The sequence below is a fragment of the Camelus bactrianus genome, chromosome 3 (assembly GCF_048773025.1).
Source record: "Camelus bactrianus isolate YW-2024 breed Bactrian camel chromosome 3, ASM4877302v1, whole genome shotgun sequence".
Classification (NCBI taxonomy): Eukaryota; Metazoa; Chordata; class Mammalia; order Artiodactyla; family Camelidae; genus Camelus; species Camelus bactrianus.
In genome coordinates this window covers 21,429,764-21,438,877 of record NC_133541.1, presented here as the reverse complement: position 1 = coordinate 21,438,877, position 9,114 = coordinate 21,429,764, and the positions used below count along the sequence as shown (strand labels likewise).

General features: G+C 34.5%; 1 pseudogene; it reads left to right on the top strand.

Moving 5' to 3' along the window:
* The first annotated feature begins 795 nt into the window (after window positions 1-795).
* Window positions 796-8,835, top strand: LOC105069464 (casein kinase II subunit beta pseudogene; annotated as a pseudogene).
* The last annotated feature ends 279 nt before the right edge of the window (window positions 8,836-9,114 follow it).

Below are 9,114 nucleotides of genomic sequence, written 5' to 3'. Positions count from 1 at the left end.
GTCCCAGCCACAGGCACATATTGAACTCCTTAAATAAATAAAAACTCCAAATTCATATACTATGACTTGAGGGTCTACAGGGGAGGATTACCAGCCATTTCATTCCCAAGACTTCATGCATATCTGTCAGGGCTTATCAGAAAGAAGAGGTCACCGCTACTAAAACTAAATGCAACTGATTTGCAAAGGCTTGCCGTGATGCAAAACGAAGCAGGGATCACAAAGATAAGATGGAAGAACCCAGAGACAAACAGCAACCTGGTTATTAGTAATGGAAGTGGCTTATCCCTGGAATGAGTACCTTCTGTCTGCTGCCAATCTGCATCCTCAGTTTGGAAGTCCTCTCTCACTTTTCTCCACCCATAGCTGCTGGGGAAAGTGCTCTGTGCCGAGGAACCTCAGTTCACCTTTCACCCATCCCTGTCGCTGTCCCTTGAAGCTGTGCTTAGGCCCCCCTTCCCACCTGGACAAGCTCATAATTACTCAGCACATACACTCATTGGGACAATTCTCCACCCTATTCTGACAGTTCATTTGCATGTTGCCCAGGATCCAATCCCATGAACTTGGTTCAGCTTCACGATGTCTCCACATACCATTGCGTTACTCCTGAGCACAGCAGGACGCCATCAGTGCCCCACCCTGTGGTCAGCCGGTAGGGCGCCATCATCACAACAGGTCTCAGACTGCAGAGCTGTCTAATGAGCTGGGAGTCCTGTTCTCCCCAGTGAACACGATCTCACCCAAATAATCTCAGGTCCCTTCTCAGGATTCTCAATGTGTAAAAACCATGTCATGGCCACAGACATTCCTGACAACCAGTATCACATTTGGCCTCATAACCTCATGGATACCCCTGTGACTACCTTCCAGGTAAATCAAAGCTCTTCTTAAAATATATAGTATAGATCAGTGGTAGAGTGCATACTAAGCATGCACAAGGTGAGGGTTTCAATCCCCAGTACCTCCATTAAAATATATATATATATACACACACACACACGCACACACACACACTGACTTTTTACATCTACTACTGTTGATTTGATCTAGGTGCAAAATGACAGTCTCCTGGGTAAAGAAAAAAAAACTTTATTAACTTCACTTTAAAATATGAAAAGGACTATATGCTCTGCTGTTTATCAAAAAATAACCCCACCCATCATCTGCAACACTAGTTTAGTCCTCAGCTGTGTTTATGTGCTACAGACGAACTTAAGTATGAAAACAAAATTTAGCTGGCCTATTAAATCACTATTATTTGATCATAATAAAAATGTGTTTGCTAAGGTCCAGAAACTTATTTTTTGTGTTTCATGCAGCATATAGAAGACATTGACACAGCAGAATTAATAAACAACTCGTCTTCTTTAGTGAAATAAAAAGAACGCTTTCAGTTGTACTCCTTGTTGCTTTGGAGTAGTTTTCAGGTCCCTTGCATGACAGCTATCATACTTATAGTCGAGCTGTTAAGGACAAAATAAATTCACAGTTGAGGACAACAGATTTTAATTGAAATGGAAATTTCACTGTTCTGCCCTCTAGAATGTGTTTATTTTCAGCACATGTAGTTGTCTCCTGTATTGTTAAACCTACAACTGCTGTATTTTCCTTCTGAAAAAATAGCCAAAGACAATCAGCAAAACATTTTCTGCAAAATAAAGATGATATGCTTAACAAAAAAAGAAACAATGACAAAAACGAAGTGCAGGAAATGTTTAGTGAGAGGATTCAGTATTAGAAACTAGTGACAGACGAAATCCGCTAAAATTTGCAAAAGTTACATAGCTCAGCCCTTACTGTAGAAAAAATACATATTTAAGGATATAAAGTACTATTATATTCACTCCTGATATTTAATGACAATAAAATTATGGTTTATTTAGCTCCCAAATCTGAATTTCTTTATGTCTCTTCTAAAAGGAGACTTTTCTTCTCTACTTCCTCAGTCAGTTATTTCTATAAGCTTTGTAATGTATTTTATTATCTTGTCTATTTTTCTTCCCCTCCTGTTACCTTTCTTTTGTAAATTTGTGTCCTTTTAGTATTGAATATCATTTTACTGATATCTCTGAAGAAGGAAAAATAAACTTGTTTGAATCATCATTTTGAGTAAACATATCTTTATAGTTTTACCATACCTAAATCTATCAATACAATTGCAGCAGAACAAAGAGAAGAATATGGGGATGAATAACAAAAATACTTCATATTTAGGGACTGCTTATAAAAGAAAATTGACCAATAGGAGCAATCAGAAAGAGAAAATTTAGAGTTTTTACTGGCATTGAAATCAAGAGAAGAGAGAGAATCAACAGTAAAATACGTTAAGAAGGGGAGAATGGTGAGTTGGTTAGTGTCTTCATGTATGATCCTGGCAAGAAGGTATTATTTTAAAACAACAGTTTAAGTTAGGCTACATGTTATGTCCCCTTAAGAAATATGTTCCTCTCCATGCAATTCAAGGAGTAGAATTAGCTGGAGAAACAAGAAGCTCATTCTGGGAGAACTGGACAGTGAGTCCCCTGGGGTTGGCATCTCTCCTTACTTTGCTCAGCTCTTCTAGTGGGAAGTGCAGTTTTATTTCATGAAAAGCATGTCTATTTATCTGCTTATCCCAAAGTGACAAACTTTCAAGTTTGAACTATAAAAAGAGAGTAAGTAGGGGTGGGTTTTTCCAATGAAAATCAGACTGACATTATTGGCCCAGAAGTCGCCTGGCTTTGCTGTACATCCCTTTCTGTGGTCGTGAGGGTAGGAAGAGCTATGCATCGTTTTTATTTTTTTGTTCTGTTTTGTTTTTTTGTTTTTGTGACAAAATACATATAACACCTAATTTACTATTTAACCACTTTTAACTGTACCGTTCAGTGGCATTAACTACATTCACATTGTTGTGCAACCATCACCACCATCCATTTACAGGACTTTTTCATCTTCCCCAGTTGAAATTCGGTACCCTTTAGGAGATAACTCAGCACTCCCCTTCCCTGCTTCCTTAGACAAGCCCATTCCACTCTCTGCCTCTATGAATTTGACCACTCTAGGTACTTCATGTAAGTGGGATCATACAACACTTATCTTTTTGTAACTGGCTTATTTCACTTAGCATAATGCCTTCAAGAATCATCCACATGGCAGCATGAGTCAGAATTATATTCTTTTAAAGACAAAAATATTCCACTGTATGTGGGTTTTGTTTATTCATTTATCTACAGATGGGCTCATGGGTTGATTCCACCTTCTGGCTATTATGAATAATGCTGCTAGAACATGGGTATCCTGATATTTTTTGAATCCCTGCTTTCAGTTCTTTGGTGTATGTGCTCATATGTGAAATTGCTGGAACATGTAGTAATTCTATGTTTAATGTTTTGAGGAACAGATATACAATTTTCCATAGCAGCTGCACCATTTTACATTCCCACTAGCAGTGCACCAGGGTTAAAATTCCTACACACCGTCACCAAAACTTGTCATTTTCTATTTGTTTCTGGCTTTTGTTTGCTTTTGTTTTTGATTGTAGTCGTCCTAAAGGGTATGAAATGGTATTTCACTGTGGTTTGAGGTAGCCTCCTTTTCTTTGGCAGTCCCTTCTCTATGTTAAGTTTTCATTTCTTCAATAAAGCCTATTTCATAACCCCTGCTACGTAATGTTGAAAAACTTGTCCCAAAGTTTTACATAACAAATAGCAACCAAATAGAGAGCTGCATTATAACAGGTAGAGACATAGAAAGACCCACTTTTCACAGAATGGTAATGACAAAGGGACCTACCTAGAGGTCACATCAGAATTATTAAGTAAGAAAGTGACAGATGTTTTTTGACTTTTAAAAATCAACTTTTATATAATTAAACTGATAAATAAATGCATTGGTAATATGCAGGCTACATATCCATGCATAGATGTGTATATGTAAATAGACGTAATTTTGTACACATATATAACTTTTTTTGAGACAGAGAGAGAGAGGATGCCTAGTATTTTCCTTCTAAGTAGCAACAGAATTTTGGTCTTGGTTCGATAAAAATTTTCATTAAATATGTATCATTTAGCTGGACTAATTAATAGTCTGATGCTTCTTATAATCATATTGCTATATTAATTCATCTATAACATTAACATGTTGAATAGTCATAACATAAAAGAAATAAGTTTGATCATTACTTTTAAATCAAGCAGTAGTCATTTTCTTAAGAATATTAAAATTTGGAAATATAAAAAGCATACCTGCCTTGGTTCTACTATTATTCACTCATCATTTTTGCCCCTACACTACTTCTATAGAACACTCCAGACTATCACTGAACATGGAAGGGAGTTAATCTCCTTGGCATTTAGAAACATCCAAGTGACCTTTTTTTGGTCTTTAAAATATGTTTCTTATAATATAGACTGTTTCACTTTTCTCTGGAGAGCTCAACTATGTTTTAAAGTGCATGTAAAGAATGTTAGCTTTCTTTTGTGTGTACTAGTTACTTCTACTTACAAAGTTACTTCTACTCACAGTTATTTGCTAAAAATTGCTCCAGGTTGTTTACGTCAGCTCTGTTTACATGAGTCTTCTTTCTTTTGACTTTGAAATAGATCTTGCAATGTTCGTATCCTTCCCTGTAGTGCTTGAGATAAACAATCACCTTTTTTATATAGTTGCCATTCATGTTAAGGATAGTCAAAGGATATGTGAACAGTTAGCATCAACTTTTTATCTTATCTATGTTTTGTTCCTACAGAGGTCTAAAATAATGTTCTAAAATGCCCTACAACAATTGCCTTCAAAGTTGTTGATTATTAGCAAAATATGAACTTAATCATTTATATAAATTGAAGGATGATAAAGATTTGTCTTGCCTTGAAATGATGTGATATTCCTTTTGACAGCGATCTTAACAACATAACCATTTATATTTGATTCACTTGGGAAATTATACCAAGTGATTAAGAATCATTCTTATTGACATATCAGCATGATATTGGGAAATATATTCAAAAACTTTAATTATGAATATGTTAGAGAAGTAAAACTTCAGAAAAGTTGTTTGAAACCCACTACAGTCATCATTGATCTTTATCTACTGAAGACTCAAAAGTATACAGTACATAGAAAGTATACAGTATACAGAAACTCAAAGTTTCCTATTTAGGGTAACTTGGTTAGTAAAATATTTATCTGAAACAATATTTGAATATTTAGAACCAGTTTTATTTTTCTTTTGTGAGGGACATTTGTGGACATTTTTACTTAATCCTCTTAAGGATGATATTTCAGCAGAAATTCAGCATTTTAAGTTTAATCAAAATTTTCAAACTGGTCAAAGACACACAAAAACACACATTCATGGAATTGTAAGTTGTGAACATTTATTTAAAATTGCTAATGAAACATTTATTGATTTAACTTAAAGAACTTTATGAGTGTTTTGATCTTGTTTTATTGCTTTAGGCCTAACCTTTGAAAGTCAATGTTCTAATCATTCTTAGGGAAAATTAAATGCTATAACAAATTTTTACTTTTCTGTCCACTATTTCCAAATTCTAGTCTTTTGTTAAATTACTATGCACCTATAAATATTTATTTTGGAAAATATTGAGCAAACTTCTTTTGTCCAGAATGAAAAACTTTAAAAGTTGAAGACGGATTACACAAAAGAACACATGCTTTTCTTTTCAAAGGAGCGTGGTTTGAAGAGCTTATAATGACTTAGCAAAGGTTTTCTGAAGATCAAATGCATCTTAAATGTGCCTTCTTTTGAGTGGTAATTTCTAAATTAATTGGAAGCATGCAAAGTGGTTCTAAATTAATGGTAAAAAAATCAACTGCCAATTTTTTAAACTGGCCCTTTAAGTTTTATATTAATAAATCACAGTTAATGATATACATTAAATTTTTCTGATTAAGTATCCAGATTAAGTTCATCCAAAGAAGAAATAATGCATTTCTACATTAATTTGTGATCATTGGAGCAATGACTGTATCAAACTAAATATACTTTGACAGTGTTAAGGTGCAAATGTATGCGAAAGTAACATTTTGCCAAAGAAGGGAAGACATACATTTGTACTAGCCCTGATTTAAAGCTTTCATACAGGATTATTTTTTTGTCTGGAAATGGTTTTCCCCACATATTGCCTGGCTTACTCCTTCAATTTCACTCCTCACAGAGACCAAATCTGACCACTCCACATCAATCGCCCCAATGGACTCTGAAAACTATTGATCTCTTAGGTTTTTTCATAACATGAATTTTTAATTAGCTGTATGTTTATTCATATAGTCTCTGTATTGTTTATGGATTGCCTCCCCTGCTACTGCCAGAATCCTTTGGGTCTAAGAACTTAAGATTGTCTTATTATTGATCTATCCCCAGGACCTAGAGCCATTTTGGAAATTAGTTGGAGCCCAATATATATGTGTCCAAAAAAAAAAAAAAAAAGATTCAACAATCTAAGAGAAATTTCAGGAAATCTTCTCTTGTCAAAATCACATAAAAATATGCAATGTCTTTAAAACAGCAATAACTAATTCGATGGGAAGAACAGGCTGAAATGAAGAGGTAATAATGAGTCAAAAATGAGTGAGATTAAAAAAATACTGCTAAGAAAGTAAAAATGCAACCTAAAAATTACAGCCACACTAGAGGCCCTAAGACAATAAGAAACATTAATATGATTATAAATGTCACAGAAATAACCTTTTTTGAGTAAGTTACTGGATCAGAAAACAAAGCATAAAGTCTGAGTTTTAAAGATGAAAGACCTACAAATACAGCCAGTTAAAACCAAAATACCCCAAATTTTGACAAAAATGTTAAAAATAGATAACTATATACAAGAAAAATATTTAAAAAGTGATGAAGAATAAATGTCAATTGATACTTACAAACAATACTAGTCTAAAATAGGGATACGATTAGTCTGAAACAATTGAGTATCAGAAAATAATGATGAGAAGTACAAAGAGAAGTTAATAAAAATTCAGTGATAGTGCAAGAAGAAAAAAATAAAGTTCAATGAAACAAGAAAGTAATAGAAAAGGAAACAGAAGTAATTGAATTACTAAACTCTAGGCTGTTCTTTCTATATAACTATGTTCTCAATCTATTCACCTTTCTGTCTCCATATTTGCAGCATACTTTGGACATTTTAAAATAAACTCCAGCACAATTTGAAAATGTATAAATAATAAGTGTTTATATCACATTTCCTTAAATCAGTGTTATAAACTTAGTAATTAATAGCAAAATTCGATAAAATAGTATAAAGGTAAAAAAACACATTTCTGAATGTTTGTGTAAATAAGAAAATAAAAGCTGAATTTTTAAATTTCTTATAAATATCAAAATCAACTTTATACCTCAAAACTCAAGTATAAGGACAGTTCAGAAAACCATTTGTAATATTTACAAAAGCTGAAGATACACGTTTCCAGAGATCAATTCCACTTCATATACATATATATACACATATATACCTAAACCCCAAAATAGTGCATTCATGAGTTCACTAAATTAAGGTATGCACTAGAATATTCATTATAGCATTATTTGTGAGCCCAAACTGGAAACTACCCTCATAAATGTCGTCACAGGAGAAGCCATAAAAAAACCGAGGAATATTCATATAATGAGAATCAATGATCTATAATGTATATAATGCATAATTTATTAATATTAAGTACATAAAAAGACAACACTAATCTCTGGTTTTAGAAGTCAGGGGAGTAGTTAGTTGGAACAGTGATTGAGATGAGAATGTTCTAGGTTCATGGTATTCTGTTTTCGATCTGAGTCCGACTAAGCAGGTATCTTCTGACTGAAATCAACCCACTGAGCTGACCTCTTGATAATGGTATTAGTCTCTACTGATACTACACTCAATAAAAATTGAAAACTACATAGAAATTAAAAATAGCATTTCCATGTATTGCTTTTTAAAATTCATTAAAATAAGCAGAAAAACGTTTTAATCATGTCATGCTTTGCAAAACAAAAGAAAAAAAACCCCTAAATTTCAAAGACTTTTAAGATTCAAGAACACAAAATTACAGAGACAAGCATCAGAAAATCAGTAAGAAAAAATAAATAAGTGATAAATGTAAAATAAATTACTTAAACACCAGGAAAATAGTGTTATTTATACTGGTTCAGTGGGCTCTGTGGCAACGAATTCTTCTGTGAAATGGATGAAGACTAAATCCAGGGCAAATTTAATCTCAGTGAACTCAATGAGCAGACGCCTCATGATGGGCAATCTCTAGACATGATCTTAGACCTGAAGTCTGATGAAGAGCTGGAAGACAAGCCCAACCAGAGCGACGTGATTAAGCAGTGAGCTAAGATGCTGTATGAGTTGACCCAGACCCCCTACCTCCTCGCCAACCATGGCAGCACCCAGATATTGGAAAATAACGAGCAGGGAGGCTTCGGCTACTGCCCTGTGTGCACGGTGAGAACAAGCAATGCTTCCTACTGGCCTTTCCGACATCCCAGTTGAGGCTGTGGTGAAGCTGTACCGCCCCAAGTACATGGACGTGTCCACAGCCAAGGCACCATGGAGGCAGCACCACATGGAAGGCTCCTGCTTGGGCACTGGTTTCCCTCACGTGCTCTTCATGGCGCACTCTGAATGCTAGCCCAAATGGCCTTCCAACCAGTTTATACTCAAACTCTACAGTTTCAAGATCCATCCAATGGTCTACTAGTTCAAGCTGCCTGCAGCTTCAGGAGCCAGTCAAGATGTTTCACTGATTCCCACCCTGATGTGTCCCTCAGTCTTTGACAGCTCCAAGCCTCCCTGCCACCCTTTAAGAAACCCTCTATGTTTATTATTTTAAATTAAAAGAGTCATTATTGTGGTCGGAGTATGGAATAAAGTGGGAAAAAGGCAAAAAAAAAAAGCATTTATTAAAAATGTATATAAATTATAGTCAAATCTCTCTTTAAAGGGAAAGACTTAATGGCTCCTGATATAGAAATTGTGAAATGATACTGCTTTTAATAATTCTATGCTAATTTATTTAATTATTAAATGAAATTGATTATTTTTATTAATATACATCAGCGACATTGATTAAGGCAGAAGAATACTGAACAGTGCCATAATAGTAAAGAAT